Below are 16,299 nucleotides of genomic sequence, written 5' to 3'. Positions count from 1 at the left end.
CGAACACCGCCCAAGCACCACCCACCTCCCCCTACCGCCCAATCGGTGAGCCGCGCTCTGTGACCTTCCTCCCTAGCAACCACCGAGTCTCTCTCGGAGCCTCTCACCGCACGCCACTAGCTCTGCCCTAGCAACCATGCCCCACCCCGCTCCAACGCTCATTGGCTGGCTGGCTTGATCGGGATTAGGTATTGGTCAGACAGGACGTCGGTCACGAAGAGTTCCCACCCTCCTGTGTAGGTAAGAGGGTCTGTGGGAGAGTCACTGTGTTCCGGCAATGGGGTCTTAACCTACTGTCTTATCCTACAGGGCGGGCGACAGTGTCCTTTGACTTACATCGTCTAGTTATCTCTCCGCAGCTCTGAGGGTTGGAGGTAGAAAAACGAACAAAACGGCTTTGGGGGTGCGTGCCCACCCATCCTCCACCCAGTGGGGTCGAGGAATATTTTGGTGGGGTCCAGGCCGGGGATGGGGGTGGGGGGCGGAGCCGGGAGGCGCGCAGCCACGGAGAGTATCTTCAGGGGAAGACTAGAGAATGCCCTGTTCGTGGGGGTGAGGAACTGTTACCTTGACTGGGGACACCAAAGGACTAGAGAATATGGCTTTCTTGCACTTATTCAGGCATTTAAAAAATATTTACTCAGCACCTATTATGTGCCAGATACTGAGCTAAGTAAAGTTCCGTGGGGTCTAGTGAGGATTAAGCTTTTGGTCCTAACTTCTGTAAATTTTGATAGGAGAGGGAGAGTAACCAGGCATGAACCAACTCTAATTCTGTGCCGGAAATAAAAACTACGGAAGAGTAGGCCGTAAGGATGTTAGGAGCTTAGAATCAGTGGGAAGGGGCATTTATGGCAGTGGGGATGGCTTTTGGGTTTAAAAAATTTGTGGAGATATGGAAAGGAAAGGACTCCCTGCAGGAGCTCACAGAAGGGAGAGCATCCTTGGTAGAACAGTTAGGCCCAGGTCCTGGAGGTTCTGTGATGCCAAGCTCAGCTTTGTGAAAATTTTCTAACGGATGTTACACCTATGAGCCAAGAGTTTAGGCTTAATTCTGAGGACAGTCATTGCAGGGCCTTAAGCGGGGGAGAAACGATCAGATTTGTGCTTCAGGAAAGGTCAACACCAAGAAGGGATTGAGGATTGGAAGAAGGGAAACCAGTTAGGAAGTTGTTACAGTAGTGGGGAAAGATTAAGCTGGACTAAGGCATGGAGTGGTTGCCAGAATGGAGAGACAAGGATGGATTCCTTAGACATGTGTGAGCTACAAAGAATTGAACTTGGTGACTGGTTGGATATGGGAAAAGTGGGAGAAATGAAAGATAACTTAGATTATTGGTTGGCAAACATGATGGAGAGGAAACACAGTGTTTAGGATGGGGTCAGCTGGGGGCATGGTGAATTTAAGGTGCCTGTGGAACATCCAAGTGAAGGGGTCCAGGAGGCATTTGAATATGCCTGACTGGAATTCCTAAGAGAAGGCTAAACTGGAGATAGAAATGTGGGAGTCTGTAGTGCCTTATAGATAGGTGATAGCTGCCACAGTAGATTTGGTGAGCTTGCCTAGAGAATATGTGTAGAATAATAAGAGAAGAGAGCCTAGGACAGAGCCCTGAGAAGTACCCAAATTTGAGGGTCTGGCAAAGGAGGATGAACCTGCAAAGGTAATTGAGATGAAATGTCCAGAATAGTAGGAAGAAAATCAGTGGTAGAATATGGTATTTCAGAAGCCAAGGGAAGAAAGTGTTGAAAGCAGATGACTAATCAAGTAAAATAAAGTGAAAAGAATCCACTGGATTTAGAAACAAGGAAGTTGTCAGTGACCTTTGCAAGTGTAGTTTCAGCGGAACCGTAGGAGCAGAGGTCAAATTACAATGGGTTGAGAAGTGGGTGGGAAGGTGGAGAAGAGCTATGTAGAAGAAGAAAGAGAAGGCAATAGCTGGAAGGAGACAGGTTTTTATTCAGATAGGAGAAATGCAGTTGGAATAGATGCAGCAAAGGGGAAATAGATGAAATTATTGAGGAAAAGAGATAACTGAGAGAGTGGTGCCCCTGAAAAAGGAATAACGTGTGGGATCCAACACATTGGTGGAGAAATTTGCTTAGAAAGATCAAGGGACACTTTTATTATGACGGAAAGAAAGGATATGTGTCAAGATTGGTACAGTTAGGTTTGGTGGCAGGAAGCTGAGGGATTCTTGTTTGATGATTTCTGTTTTTCTGTGAAATAGAGACATGATATCAGACAGTGAGAGTGGAATTGGAGGATGGTGTGTGGGGGGGTTTGAGAAGATCAGAGAAAGACTGAAATAGCTGTGGAGGCGAATGAAAGAAAGGTGGCTAAGGTACCATACGGATTTCTGGGCAGTTCCGATGGCCCTGTTGAGGTTGGTGACCATTAATTTGCAGCAGCATCAGTTTGCATGGTTGTGTGATATGTATTTTTCCCCCAAAAACATTCAGCTGCTTGGTGGTGGGTGCAGGGAAGTTACTTGGATTGATCCATTTGAGGGTTTTGCCAGATGGATGCAATGGAAAGTTGAGAATCCTGACAAGAAAGTGTTTGACATGATGGACCTAAATGTAGAACCAAAACTGGATAGGAGAGCGTAAAGGTGTGAATGGACTGGAAGTCTCAAAGAGGTCAGAGAACCCATATCTTAGAAATAGTTGGGTGAGAGACTTGTGATCAGAAAGTGGAGTAATGAAGTTTGAGGTAGTTGTTAACACAGGAGTGGGTGGCTGAAATGGAGTTCAAGAGATGGTCAGGTTGCTGATTTGGCTGTTAAAATTCTGGAAAATGTCAGGACTTGAGGGAGAATAAGGGAGAAGAAGCTTGTGAGCTAGTTACCAAGTCCTTGATGAAAAGTATGTTGTAAGGGTCGCTACAGTTAAATGGTATGACCTTCAAAATAGCAAGGGTTTTTACAAGAAGGAGGTAGAATAAGGAACTGGATTGGGCTTTGGTGAGGAGACGCTAGCCACCCCTCTCTGGACTCCGAGATGCTTGGATTATGAAAGTATGAGCAGCCTCACTAGAGAGGGCTATGCAGAAGTGGAGACCTGGGGAAGAGCCAGCTTTGTGCTCAGGCTAGAGGTGGGCAGAGTGAGTGTGAAGAAGCTGAGGGTGGAGAAGACTTTGCTGTTCAGAGACAAGCAATTTTGAGAGCATAATGAGAAGGTTGGAAGGAAAGAAAGGGTAGGATATAAGGTCAGGGAAGATGAAGCCTAGAGTAATGAAGGGGTAAGGACAGTGTGGGTAGAGAAGGTATGGTTGACCTAGAGAGCTACATTTTGAGGGGAGAGCATGAGAGGAGTCTATGGAGACAAGTTGAGGGCACAGTTGAGTCTGGGGAGAGACTGAGGGTAGGTAGATTGGGTGGAGAGAGGAAAAGTGGAGTCTGTGGGTAGAGAATGAAGGTAGGTATTTTAGTTTCCTTGGCAGCTCAAGCAAATGCTATGCAATGAGTTGACTTAAACAATGGGAATTTAATGTCTCAAGGTCTTGGGGCTAGATATCACCAAATCAAGGTGATACTTTCTGAAAACTGGCATTCTGGGGCTGGCTGCCGGAGATCTTTAGTCCTTAGCTTTTCTGTCACATGGCAATGCACATGACAGCCTCTCCTGGCCTCTCTCTTCTTTTTGGGGTTCCATTGATTTCAGCTTCTGGCCACTTCCTCTGTGGCTTTCTCTATATATATCTAAATTTCATTCTGCTTAAAAAGGATTCCAGTAATAGAATTAAAACCCATCCTGATTGAGTTGGGTCACACTTAACTGAAGTAACCTCATCAAAAGGTCCTGTGAAAATTTACAGTGGATTCACACCCTCAAGAATGGACCAAGTTTAAGAACATATTTTTCTAGGGTAAATAGCTTCAAACCACCACAGTAGGTCTAGGGAGAGGATGAGAGAGGAGATGGAGGAAAGGAGGTCTATGGGGAGAGGATGGAGGGAAAAGGTGAATGGGAGCAGATGGAGTCTGTAGAACAGATGGGTGGCATGAAGGGTCTGTGAAGAGGTTATCAGTGGGGAGCAGAAGAGGGACTATAAAGAAGTGACAAATTGGAGTGTATAAGTGTCTGAGTGGAAGTGAAGGCAAGGACACTGTATTAGTTAGGGTTCTCTAGGGAAACAGAATCTACAAGAGATATCTAAAAATACAAGATTTATAAAAGTGTCTCACACAACTGTGGGTATGCACGAGTCCAAATTCCATAGGGCAGACAGCAAACTGGCAACTCCAATGAAGATGTTCGATGAACTCCTCAGGCAATGAACTGGCAACTTCGACGACCTCCTCAGGAAACGCTTCGCTGGTCAGCAGAAGAAGTGAAGGTCCTCTATCTGTCCCGCTTAAAAGTCTTCAACTGATTGGATTAAATCCAGCTGACTGCATTCTTTCATTGTGGAAGACACGCCCTTCGTTGATGTAATCAGTCACAGCTGCAGCCAATTGACTGATGATTTAATAAACCAGCCTTCTGGTTTATTAACCAGCCAAAATGTCCTTGCAGCAACGGTTAGGCCAGTGCTTGCTTGACCAGATGCCTGGGTACCATTACCGGGTCAAGGAACCTGACTATCACAGATACCATGTTTATCCATCCTGAAGTTTGGGGAGAAATTCTCTGTCTCTCTGTCTCTCTTTCTGTCTCTGTCTCTCTGAATCTCTGTCTCTGTGTGTGTGTGAATGGAGAGCTGAGTGAGCAGTAGGGAATAGGAGACAAAGGAGAAGACCTCTGTCCCACCCTGCAGGTGGAACCTTCAGGAACAGGGAGACAGTGACTATTTTGTCTCTGAGGCCATGTGGGGACAGTGAGCTAGGCTGATAGCCCATGCCTTGGAGTATTCTTGCTTTTAGAAATGTGTCTTTTGATTTAAAGAAAAAGAAAAACCCTTTGGGGAATTTATTTAGAAACAAAACCTATTAACCCTTGATTTTTAATACCGCCTCTCACAAAGAACCTTTGACTTAGTATGGGTGCTGAGGTTTTTGAGATTTTGTGATTTTAATTTTCCTGCATGAAGAAGAACCATTTGGCTACTATACTAATCATTTATGGATACATCTAGATTTATTAATCACCTCTGAAGATGGAGAGGAAATTAAAAACAGAGTCCACTCTGGGCTGAGGACAAAGTAGGTTTGTCGTCCTTGCAGAAGACCTTGCCAAGGCTAGAAGGCCATAAACAAACCAATTTGGACTGAAGTTCCTAATCCAGATTTTAATTTCATGTGCTTTGATTTTTTTCAGACCATTTTCTCTCCAAGGTAAAATAATGACTATTTTAATTGGCTGCCACTTAACGGAAAGATTCCAATAGGCATGATGGCCTACATATATTTTTCTCTGGCATTCCATGTGTGCTCCAGTTCTTATGATCAAGCCAGTGAAGCTGACTTTTACTGCATGCTGCATGCCATGATCAGTTGACTATAAATTAAATCCTCTTTTCCAAAAGCCGTTTTCCATTAGTGCTAATTTGTTTGCTTCTCATTTCCACTGATCATTAGAGTCTCTGGTTGTGAGCACCAAATTGGAAATAATTTCTTTGACATTTCAAAAAATGTTCTCCCCTTCTTGAATGCCATTTGGCTGCAGCTAAAGAACATTATGGTTTGCAGAGGAACAGTTCACTCCAATTACAATTTAACTGACCGTTCATGGCACTGAATCCCTGTCCTTAGTGTCCAAAGATGACACTGCTGCTGACATTGCTATTTCCTGTCATAGCTGTAAAATGCCTCATAGACTTTGCACTGGCCTTCTTGGATGGCAAAACTGCCACTCTGCACATGGCAGCTTTGGGAAGTTGGTAGTTTTATGGACCTACATATCATGGACATTCAGATATAACCATCTAAACAGGAACTGACTGATTTCTTCATTCATTCACCCAGTGAGTGTTCATTAAGCATTTATTTTATGCCAGGGCCTGGGGACACAAAAATAGAGAAGACCAGCCCTTGCCCCCAAGAAACACACACGCTAGTAGAAGAAATGATAAGCTTTACAACATAGTAAGGGAAGAGGTATTATAGTTGGGACCACTGAGCAGGGAGCCCCTAGTCGTCTTGGGGAATTTCCCAAAGGGCAAAAAGGAAGTTGGCCGTTTACAGCAAAGGGCCCAAAAAGCGTCTGGGGAGTTTGAGCAGTCAAGGTCTATTGTAATTTGGAAGTGACTGGTGATGAGGTTAGCTTGGGGCTAGTGTCTAGGTCCTTTTGCTTCTACCCATGTGGCATTTCTAGAATCTCCTTCTCTCCAACCCTACTGTCATCAGCATCTTCTGCCAAGATTACTGGAATGGCCTCTGTTTTCATTTCCTTGGCTGCTCAAGCAAATGCTATATGAAATGGGTTAAAGAATGGAAATTTATTTGCTTATTTTTTTTGATGCAATTTTATTGAGATATAATCACATAACATACAATCATTCAAAGTGTACCGTTGTTCACAGTATTGTCATATCGTTGTGCTTTCATCACCACAGTCAAACTTTGAACATTTTCATTACTCCAAAAAATAAAATGAAAATTAAAATAAAAAAGAATATCCAAAACATCCCATTCCCCTTCTCTCCCCATTGTTCATTTACTTCTTTTTAATGCAGTTTAATTGAGATATATTCACACACCCTACAGTCATCCATAGTGTACAATCAGTTATTCACAGCACCATCATACAGTTGTACATTCATCACCAGGATCAGTTTTTGAAACTTTTCCTTACTCCAAAAAAAAAAAAAAAAAAAAAAAGCAAAAAAGAACACCTAAATCTTTCCACCCCCTCCATCCCACTCTATTCTTCATCTAATTTTTGTCCCCCTTTTTCCACTCATCTGTCCATATACTGCATAAAGGGAGTGTGAGCCACAAGTTTTCACAGTCACACAGGCACTCTATGCAGTCTACATAGTTATACAGTCGTCTTCAAGAATCAAGGTCACTGGGTTGCAGTTCGCTTATGGTTTTGAGGCTAAAAGAAAGTCCAAATCAAGGCATCATCAAAGCAGTGCTTTCTCCCTGAAGACTGTGGCATTCTGGGGCTGGCTGCTGGCAATTCTTGGTCCTTAGCTCATCACATGGCAATGCATGTGGTGGCCTTTCCTGGCCCCTCTATTCTCTTCCTGGTTTCGTTGATTTCAGCTTCTGGCTGCACCCTCTGTGGCTTTTCTTCTCTGTGTCTGAATTTCATTTCACTTATAAAGGACTCCAGGAATAGGATTAAGACCCATCCTGATTAAGGTAGGTCATGCTTTAACTGAAGTAGCCTCATCAAAAGGTCCTATTTACAATGGATTAAGGAATAGATTAAGTTTAAGGACATGTTTTTCTGGGGTACATACAGTTTTGAACCACCATGGCCTCCTAACTGGTGCCCCACCTCCAATCTTGCCCTCTTCCAACCCTCCTTCTACACTGCAGGCAAGATATTTCTAAAACAAAGTCTCTTCTTGCCACTCTTGGCTTACAACCCTTCAGTACCCTTACGTTGCCCTCAAGATAGAATGCATAACCTGCCTCGGGGCATACAATGCCCTTCATTCTCTGAACTTACCTATTTTTCCAGCCTCATCTCTTGGGTCTTCCATCCTCATACTGTGCTCCAGGCATTTTGAACAATCACAACAATAAAAATAAGAGCTAAATTTGTTGAGGATTTTCTGTATGTTGGGCAGTTTACAGACCCTCAGGAGATACTATTATCTTTTCACAAGTAAAGTAACTTGTGATAGTTAAGTTCATGTATCAACTTGGCCAGGTGATGATGCCCAGCTGTCTGGTCAGGCAAGCACTGGTCCAACCGATACTACAAGGATATTTCATGGCTGGTTAATAAACCAGAAGGCTGAGAGAATTTTCACTTCTTCAGCTAGCCGGCCTCTCCTGGAGAGTTCATCAGAGACCTTCATTGGAGTTGCCAGCTTGTGGCCTGCCATATGGAATTTGGACTCATGCATCCTGCCCTACGTAATTTGGACTTGTGCATCACCACAGTTGCGTGAGACACTTTTATAAAATCTCATATTTACAGATATCTCCTGTTGGTTCTGTTTCCCTAGAGCACCCTGAATAATACAGAACTGAAACCCAGAAAGGTTAAGTCATTTGCCTAAGGTTGCACAGCTGAGAGGTGGAAGAGCATTCAACTCTGAAGTCTGTGTTCCTAAGCACTATGCAGCACCACCTCCCCCTTGCAATTTGTTAGTGTGCTTACACTCTCTCACCTCTGAGCCTTTGCATATTTTACTCCCTCTTCCTGGAACAGATTCCTCAGCTTTTCACCTGGCTAGCTGCAGATCAGCTTTCAGCCTGGATGGCATCTCCTCTGGAAACACTTCCATACCAGCCACTACCCCAACCAAGGCCTGGTTAGGTGTCCCTCCCTCACATCCCAAGATATCCTGTGCTCCCTCCATTGAAGCATTTATCACACTACTGGAGTTGAAATTACTTATTTACAGGACTTTATGCCACTCCCAAACTGTGTACTACTTGAAAGCAGGGACTGTGTATTTTTCACATTTATCTCCAGGGGCCTAGCACAAAGCATGGGACATACTTGACATTCACTATTTGTTGAATTTCGTATTTAATGCAATTGCTGATAGTAGGTTGAAGGTGGGGCAGAGGGATTCCTAATCATGTTTAAGTGTCTTTTGAGGAAGCTTACTGAGGACTTACAATGTGACAGGCACTGGAGACTCAAAGATGGGGAAAACAGCATACTTAGTAGAGGAGATGGTCAGTGATGTTGGTTGTTGCAGCAAGAGGACAAGTAAGCTAAGGACTAAGAGGTTCTCATTGAACTGGGCAGTTATCAGAGACCTTGGCCAAAGGGATGTTAGTGAAGTGGTGGGGGCAGAAGCTGAATTGCAGTAGGTTGAGGAAAGAATGGTCAGAGTATGTAGGCTGCTTTTGAGAAGCTTTGCTGTGAAAGGAGAAAACCAGAGAGATATCTGAAGGGGGAGGGTGTGGATTGAAGTAGTTGTTTTTGTTTTCATTTTTGCTTGTTTTTGTTTAAAGGGGGCAAGAATTAACAAGAAAAATGCCTAAATAAAGAAAGTGGTTGAAGATATAGGGGAGGAGGGAGTAAAAGATGAGTGAGGGCCCAGAGGACGCAGATGGAAGGATGCAGAGCTCTGGCAGGGGGTTACAGAAGGAAAAGAGAAGGATGGGGGTAGATACAGAACGTTGGATGAAAAATGAATGAAGAGAAATGTGAGGACATTCTTGCCGAATGGCCTATAATTTTCTTTGTGAAGCCCAAGGGTAGATTATCTCCTGAGTACAGATGGAGGAGATAGGAAGGATAGGAGCTTGGAATTGTAGACTTCACAGATAAAATGGTTCTAGCTACTCGCAGGGTTTACAGTGTGGATCACGTGTGTGCCTTTAGGGTTGGAGATCATTGGAGTCTAGATTATTTGCTGCTCCTCTGTGCTCCCACAGAACCTCAAATTTACCCCATCAGAGCACTTTTCACTTTGCGGTATAATCATCTGGTTCCTTGCCTCTCTGCCCCAGCAGTCTGAAGCACCTCGAGGGCAGGGACTGTGTGATGTTAACCAATCCCAACCCCAATTCCAATGTGTTGCTCAGAGTAGACACTCAGGACATTAATTAATGTGTGCAGTTAAGGGAAGTAAAGTGCTTAGGAGCACAGTGTGTTGGAAAGTAGTTGAACAGCCATTATGTGTCAGGTACCATGTTAGCCATCCAAATTACCAAACTGAACAGGTTTGGCCATGTCGATGTTGAGATTGCCTAGCAGTTCTTAGGAAAACTGGAAGAGTAAGTGTGAGGGAGTGGCCAATAAATCAGCTGTGAGGAGAAGAAGAGGTGGACAGACAAAGGGAGGAGAAGAATTGATTTAGAAATAGTTAGTGGGGAAATAAGAGAATGGTTTGTGAAGTGTGAGAAAGTGGGCAGCCTCCTCTTAATTCCCACTGAAGCAGTGACATGGGGTAGGGTTCGGGGTTTCAGTTGTCACAGAAGGTAGATGGAAATTCTTTGGGCTGAGATGTTGGAAACTTTATCCTGTCAGTAATGAAGACTCTTTGAAGGGCTTTTGTTTTGTTTTTAATTTTTATTGTGGTAACATATACACAACATAACATTTGCCATTTTAACCACTTGCAAGTACAGTGAAGGGTTTTGTTTTTTGTTTTGGTTTGGGTTTTTTTTGTTTGTTTATATTGCAGCCTTTATTCCGTCTGCTAACATTCATTCTTGACCTAGACAAAAACAAGATGATTATGACTTGCTTTTCCATCATGAAATCTTTCTTTTTGTATGCATAACCCAAAACTATGCTCAACACTTCTTTTTTTAATAAAATGAATAAATAAAGCTTTAAATGCTTTTGGGGTTCATGTTAAACAGTTTCAGTTCCCCAAAAGTTCACAGACACATTGCTGGGACAAATTCTGGCTCCAGATCTCCTCCTCCAGGAGAGACATGTTTGCAGGGTCTGTGCTGAAGGGGCCTGGTGGCCCCGGGAAGGGTCCCCAGGGTAGGAGGCCTCAGACCCAGGGCTGGACTGCCCCTCATTGAAGGGTTTTAAGCAGAGAAATCTGTCAGATTTGCATTGTGAAAATTAGGATGGGGTAACCTGAAGATCAGAGAGGAGGCTGTTGCTTGATCCGTGTGAGCGATGAGGGTGTAAAATAAGATAGTGGCAGTGCAGATGATGATAAGTAGACTGATCTGAGGAAGATTTTGGTGGTATAATCGGCAGAACCTGGCAATAGTTCAGATGAGGAGGACAAGGCAAAGGAAAAGTCAAAGACAGCTCTTGGGCGACTAGGAAGGTGATAAGCCCAGTCACTGAAATAGGGCTGACATAGGGAAAAGAGCTGGTGTGAGACAGTTGAGTTCAGTTTGGGACTTGCTGATTTAAGGTACCTGTGAAATAGACCAGTAAAGAAGGTTGTGATTTAGATATAGGGATCTGGAGTTTAGGACGGAGGCCCAGGTTGGGGGTATGAATTTGGGAGTCATATCAATGCCTCAGAGAGGGCAAGCAAGATGGGACTGCAAGCTAGCCACCAAATTCAACAGCAAGAGGATGTTGGTGATAATTAGAGCACAGGGTAGAGCAGAATCAGTGCTTCTGGTTTCAAGTCCAGAACTTGGACTTTGGAGTTACTCACAGATGTTGGTTCCAATTCCATTTCCACCCCTTTTTAGCCGTGAGATAAATGAGTGAACCTTTTATTTATTTATTTTTTTTATTTTGAAATACCTGTAGTTTCAAACTTACAGGTTTGGCAAAAATCATACAGACTCCATACAGAGAACTCCAACATGCTCCTCCCAACTCCCCAGATATCCAGATCCACAAATTTTAACATTTTGCAACATTTTCCATATCCTTCATCAATCTATCTGTCTATATCTATCAATTCATTTTCTGAACACTTGAGTGTAGGCTGTATACATCAAGCTCCTTGAACACTTATTACTGCCATGTACATTTCCCGAGAACAAAAATATTCACTCATGTAACCACCTAAGTGCAATTAATCAAGTTCAAGAAATTTAACATTGATATTAAGCTTACAGTCTATATTCCAATTGTTTCTTATGTCCCTATAGTGTTCTCTGGAGCCTCTTCTCCCTTGTTAGATCCCATCCAGGATCATGCATTGAGTTTAATTGTCATTGTCTTCTTCAGTTACTCTTTCTTCTCTTTTTTCATTTTTTTTATTTGGGGAACATTTATACAGCATACACTTCCACATCTCAACCATTCCCAAGAATACCACTCAGTGGCATTAATCACATTGACAATATTGCGGTACCCTCACCACTGTCCATTACTTAAACTTTTCCATCTCCCCAAACAGAAACCTTACACCCATTAGGCATTAACTCCCAATTCTCCCTGTTCTCTATACCCCTGACAAACTGTATTCTAATTTTTGTCTCCATGAGCTTGCATATTCTCCAATATTTTCTTTGTAGTTACCATGAGGCTTAAATTTAACATCCTAAATGTGTAATAAACTCATTTGCTTTGATACCAACCTAACTTCAATAGTATACTCAAATTATGTTCCTATATTCCTCTACCCCCCCCATTTTTATGTAGCTCTTGTCACAAATTACATGTTTGTACATATTGAGTCTAAAACCACTGATTTTTCATTACATTGTGTGCATTTGCCTTTAGATCCCATGGGAAGTAAAAAGTGGAGTTACAAACCAAAAATACAATAGTACTGGCATTTATATTTACCTATGTCATTACCTTCACCAGAGAAATCTTTATTTATTCATGTGGTTTCGATCTGTCATCTATTGTCCTTTCCTTTCAACCTGAAGAACTCCCTTTAACATTTCCTATAGTGGTGACAAACTCCCTTAGCTTTTGTTTTTCTAGGAATGTCTTTATCTCTCTCTCATTTTTTTTATTAAATTCAGTTTTATTGAAATACATTCACACACCATACAATCATCCATGATATACAATCCACTGTCCACAGTATGATAACATAGTTATGTGTTCATCACCACAATCTATCTCTGAACATTTTCCTTACATCAGAAAGAACCAGAACAAGAATAAAAAAATAAAAGTGAAAAAAGAACACCCAAATCATCCCCCCATCCCACCCCACTTGTCCTTTAGTTTTTATCCCCATTCCTCCACTCATCCATACACTAGATAAAGGGGGTGTGATCCACAAGGTCTTCACAATCACACTGTCACCCCTTGTAATCTACATTATTATATAATTGTCTTCAGGAGTCCAGACTGCTGGGTTGGAGTTTGGTAGTTTCAGGTATTTACTTCTAGCTATTCCAATACATTAAAGCCTAAGAGGTGTTATCTATATAGTGCATAAGAATGTCCACCAGAGTGACCTCTCAACTCCATTTGGAATCTCTCAGCCACTGAAACTATTTTGTCACATTTTGCATCCCCCTTTTGGTCAAGAAGATACTCTCAGTCCCACGATGCTGGGTCCACATTGATCCCCGGGAGTCATACTCTGCGTTGCCAGGGAGATTTACACCCCTGGGAGTCGGGTCCCACGTAGGGGGGAGGGCAGCGAGTTCACCTGTCGAGATGGCTCAGTTAGAGAGAGTATCTCTCCCTCATTTTTGAAAGACAGTTTTGGTGGATATGGAATTCTTGGTTGGCAATTTTTTGCTTTCTGTACTTTAAATATGTTAGTTATCCCACCGCTTTCTTGTCTCCATGTTTTCCAATGAGAAATTGGCATTTAATCTTATTAAGTTTCCCTTGTAGGTGACACATTGCTTCTCTCCTGCAGCTTTCAGAATTTTCTATTTTTGGCATTCAACAGTTTGGTTATAATAGGTTGCAGTATGGATCTACTTGGGTTTATCCTGTTTGGAGTGCATTGAGTGTCTTAGACATGTATATTCATGTCTTTCATTAAATTTGGGAAGTTTTCAGCCATTGTTCCTTTGAATATTCTCTCTGCCCCTGTTCTGGTTTGCTAATGCTGCTGGAATGCAAAATACCAAAAGTGGATTGGCTTTTATAAGAGGGTTTATTTGGTTACAGAGTTACGGTCTTAAGACAATAAAGTGTCCAAGATAAGGCATCAACTATAGGGTACCTTCACTGGAGAAAGGCCATTGGCATCCGGAAAACCTCTGTAAGCTTGGAAGGCACATGGCTGGCATCTGCTGATCCTGGATTGTGTTCCAGCTTCCCTCTCAGCTCCTGTGCATTCTTGATATTTTGCTCTTAGGGCATTTTATCTTCTCTTAGCTTCTCTGGAGCAAAAGTCTGCTTTCAACGGCCATCTTCAAACTGTCTCTCTAAGTTGCAGCTCTCTGTTTTCCTCCTTCTGTTTGTTATCTCCTTTGTATAGCTCCAGTGATTTCATTAAGAGCCACCCTGAATGGGTGGGGTAACACCTCCATGGAATTATCTAATCAAAGATCTTGCCCACAGTTGATTGAGTCACATCTCCATGGAAACACTCAGTCAATAGGTTCCAACCGAATCAACACTAATACGTCTGCCCCTGCAAGACTGCATCAAAGAACATGGCATTTTGGGGGACATAATCATCCAAATTGGCACAGCCCCTTTCTCTCTTTCTTCTCCCTCTAGAATTCCCACAATGTGCGAATTGATATGCTTGATGGTGTCCCACAGGTTCCTTAGGCTCTGTTAACTTTTCTTCATTCTTCTTTTCTGCTCATCAAACTGAATGGTTTCAATTGTCTTATCTTCTTGAGTTTTCTGATTCTTTCTTTTGTCAGCTCCAATATGCTGTTGAGCTCCTCTAGGAAAATTTTAATTTCTGTTGTGGTCCTCAGCTCTATTTGGTTCCTTTTCATAATTTCCATCTCTCTCTTAATATTCTTTTTGTGTTCATCTCTCTCTCATTTTCCCTATTCCCTTTACTTCTTTCTCTATGTTTTCCTTTAGCTCTTTGGGCATATTTAGGACCTTTTTTTATTTGTTTGTTTAAGTCTTTGTCTGGTATATCTTGGGTCTGGCCCTCTTCATTGATGGTTTCTAATGTTTTAATATTCTCCTTGCCTGGGCCATCACTTCCTATTTCTCTGTATGTTTTATAACCTTTTGTTAAAACTAGACATTTTGATATTTTAATATGTTATAACTGGAATTTAGATTCTGAGGCTTCTGTTTCTTAAGCTTGTATCCAGCTAGTGCTAAGACAGAGTTTTCCTTGAAATTCCAAAAGCTAACAGAAAGAGGAGGAGGATGAAGAGGAAGAGAAAGAGAAAAAGAAAATACCTTTCCCAGTTTTTGCAGATCTGTGCAAGTTCTGCTCTCCTTCAGGGCTTATCCATAAAATGAATTTAGAGAATAGCTCCAGATCAAAGTGTAGGGGCCTCCCTGATCCTTTGTGTGCATGTCTCTTGTCTTGGGCATGTCTGTGTGGCCCTAGGAATTCCCCTGTTTACCCAGATACAAATGTCCCCTCTTCCCTAGGAAACAGTTTCCTCATAGTCCCGGGCACTGCACTATATGTCCTTTAACTGTTTTGTGGAACTTTGAGAAAGTGATTTCTGCCAGTTCTTGCTAGTTGTTCAAAGCTTCTGTGGGGATACAGAGCCCTGCAGCATCTCCCTCTGCCATCTTGAACCTTATTAAACTTTAGTTCTCATCTGAAAATTGTGAATAATAATAACCACCTTCTAGGGGTATTGAGAGGATTGAAACAAATAATGTATATAATAGGTATAATAGGGGTATGTGTATCTATGTTTATATATTGATAGAGAGAGAGAAAGAGAGAGAAGAGGAGGGAAGGGGAGGGAAGGAGAGGGGAGGGAAAATAGACAGATAGATAGATGGTATGGTGCTAGGCTAAATCTTAATAAACACTCATAAAATGTTGGCCCCTTCTCCCTGCCATCATTCCTTCCCTTCTCTCTTCACCAAGAAAGACACATAACATTTCCCCTTTTACATTGGTGGCCAAGAAGCTTTGATATGGAATTTATCCATCAATGACTCTTGAAATTGGCACATTTCTCTCCTTTTTTCACTGCCTTCTTCTTTTTAATTCTTTCAAAAATTGTATTTAATATTATCTTTTTTTTTATAATCCACACCAAATCTTACTTAGAAGAAAAGCTGAGATAAAAATAAATAATAAGTGGCCAGAGACTGTTGTCCTTTATCTGCCATCAACTTCTCAAAACCCTACTGACACAACACTAAAGAAATATAAAAAGGCTTTAACTCACAAAAGGTCAGAGAATGGGAAAGGACACAGCAGCAAATGAAAAGAGTTCCACCAATATTTGGAAGGCAGAAAGCAGGTGGAAGAATGTTAACTGGCTTGAAGCAGAGGAAATTACAAACTAAGTGCCACCAACAAGAAGTGAGTCAGTTCACCTAGTTTAACCTCCAAAAGGATTAATGCTTGGAAACACAGTGTTCCAGTTTGCTAATGCTGCCATTATGCAAAATATCAGAAATGGATTGGCTTTTATAAAGGGGGTTTATTTGGTTACAAATTTACAGTCCAAAGGTCATGAAAATGCCCAAATTAAGGCATCAACAAGAATATACCTTCACTGAGGAATGGCCAGTGGCGTCCGGAAAACATCTGTTGGCTGGGAAGGCACGTGGCTGGCATCTGCTGATTCTTTGCTGCAGGGTCGTGGTTTCAAAATGGCTTTCTCCAAAATGTCTCCGGGCTTGTCTCTCTTGGCTTCTCTGGAACGAACACTGGCTAGCATCTGGGCCTGGAACTCTCTTAAGTAGTCCAATGAACTAATCAGGACCTACCCTGAATGGGCAGGGTCAAATCTCCATGGA

General features: G+C 42.3%; 1 protein-coding gene across 8 annotated transcripts in view; it reads left to right on the top strand.

Moving 5' to 3' along the window:
• Window positions 1-62: 62 nt before the first annotated feature.
• ARMH1 (armadillo like helical domain containing 1) overlaps window positions 63-16,299 on the top strand; it is a 55,081-nt gene continuing 38,844 nt past the window's right edge. For 2 of the 8 annotated variants that reach the window (XR_005215384.1, XR_005215385.1), the window contains exon 1: window positions 63-240. The gene's annotated coding sequence lies outside the window, so the exon portion shown is untranslated. Of the gene's footprint in view, window positions 241-382; window positions 404-7,973; window positions 8,006-16,299 lie in introns of those variants that run through there. The other 6 variants (XR_005215381.1, XM_037827414.1, XM_037827417.1 and 3 more) reach the window with 5 other exon arrangements.

Source organism: Choloepus didactylus, chromosome 2, assembly GCF_015220235.1.
Source record: "Choloepus didactylus isolate mChoDid1 chromosome 2, mChoDid1.pri, whole genome shotgun sequence".
Taxonomy (NCBI): domain Eukaryota; kingdom Metazoa; phylum Chordata; class Mammalia; order Pilosa; family Megalonychidae; genus Choloepus; species Choloepus didactylus.
Note: the sequence above shows the minus strand (reverse complement) of the source record. Positions and strands in the feature narration are given on the sequence as shown.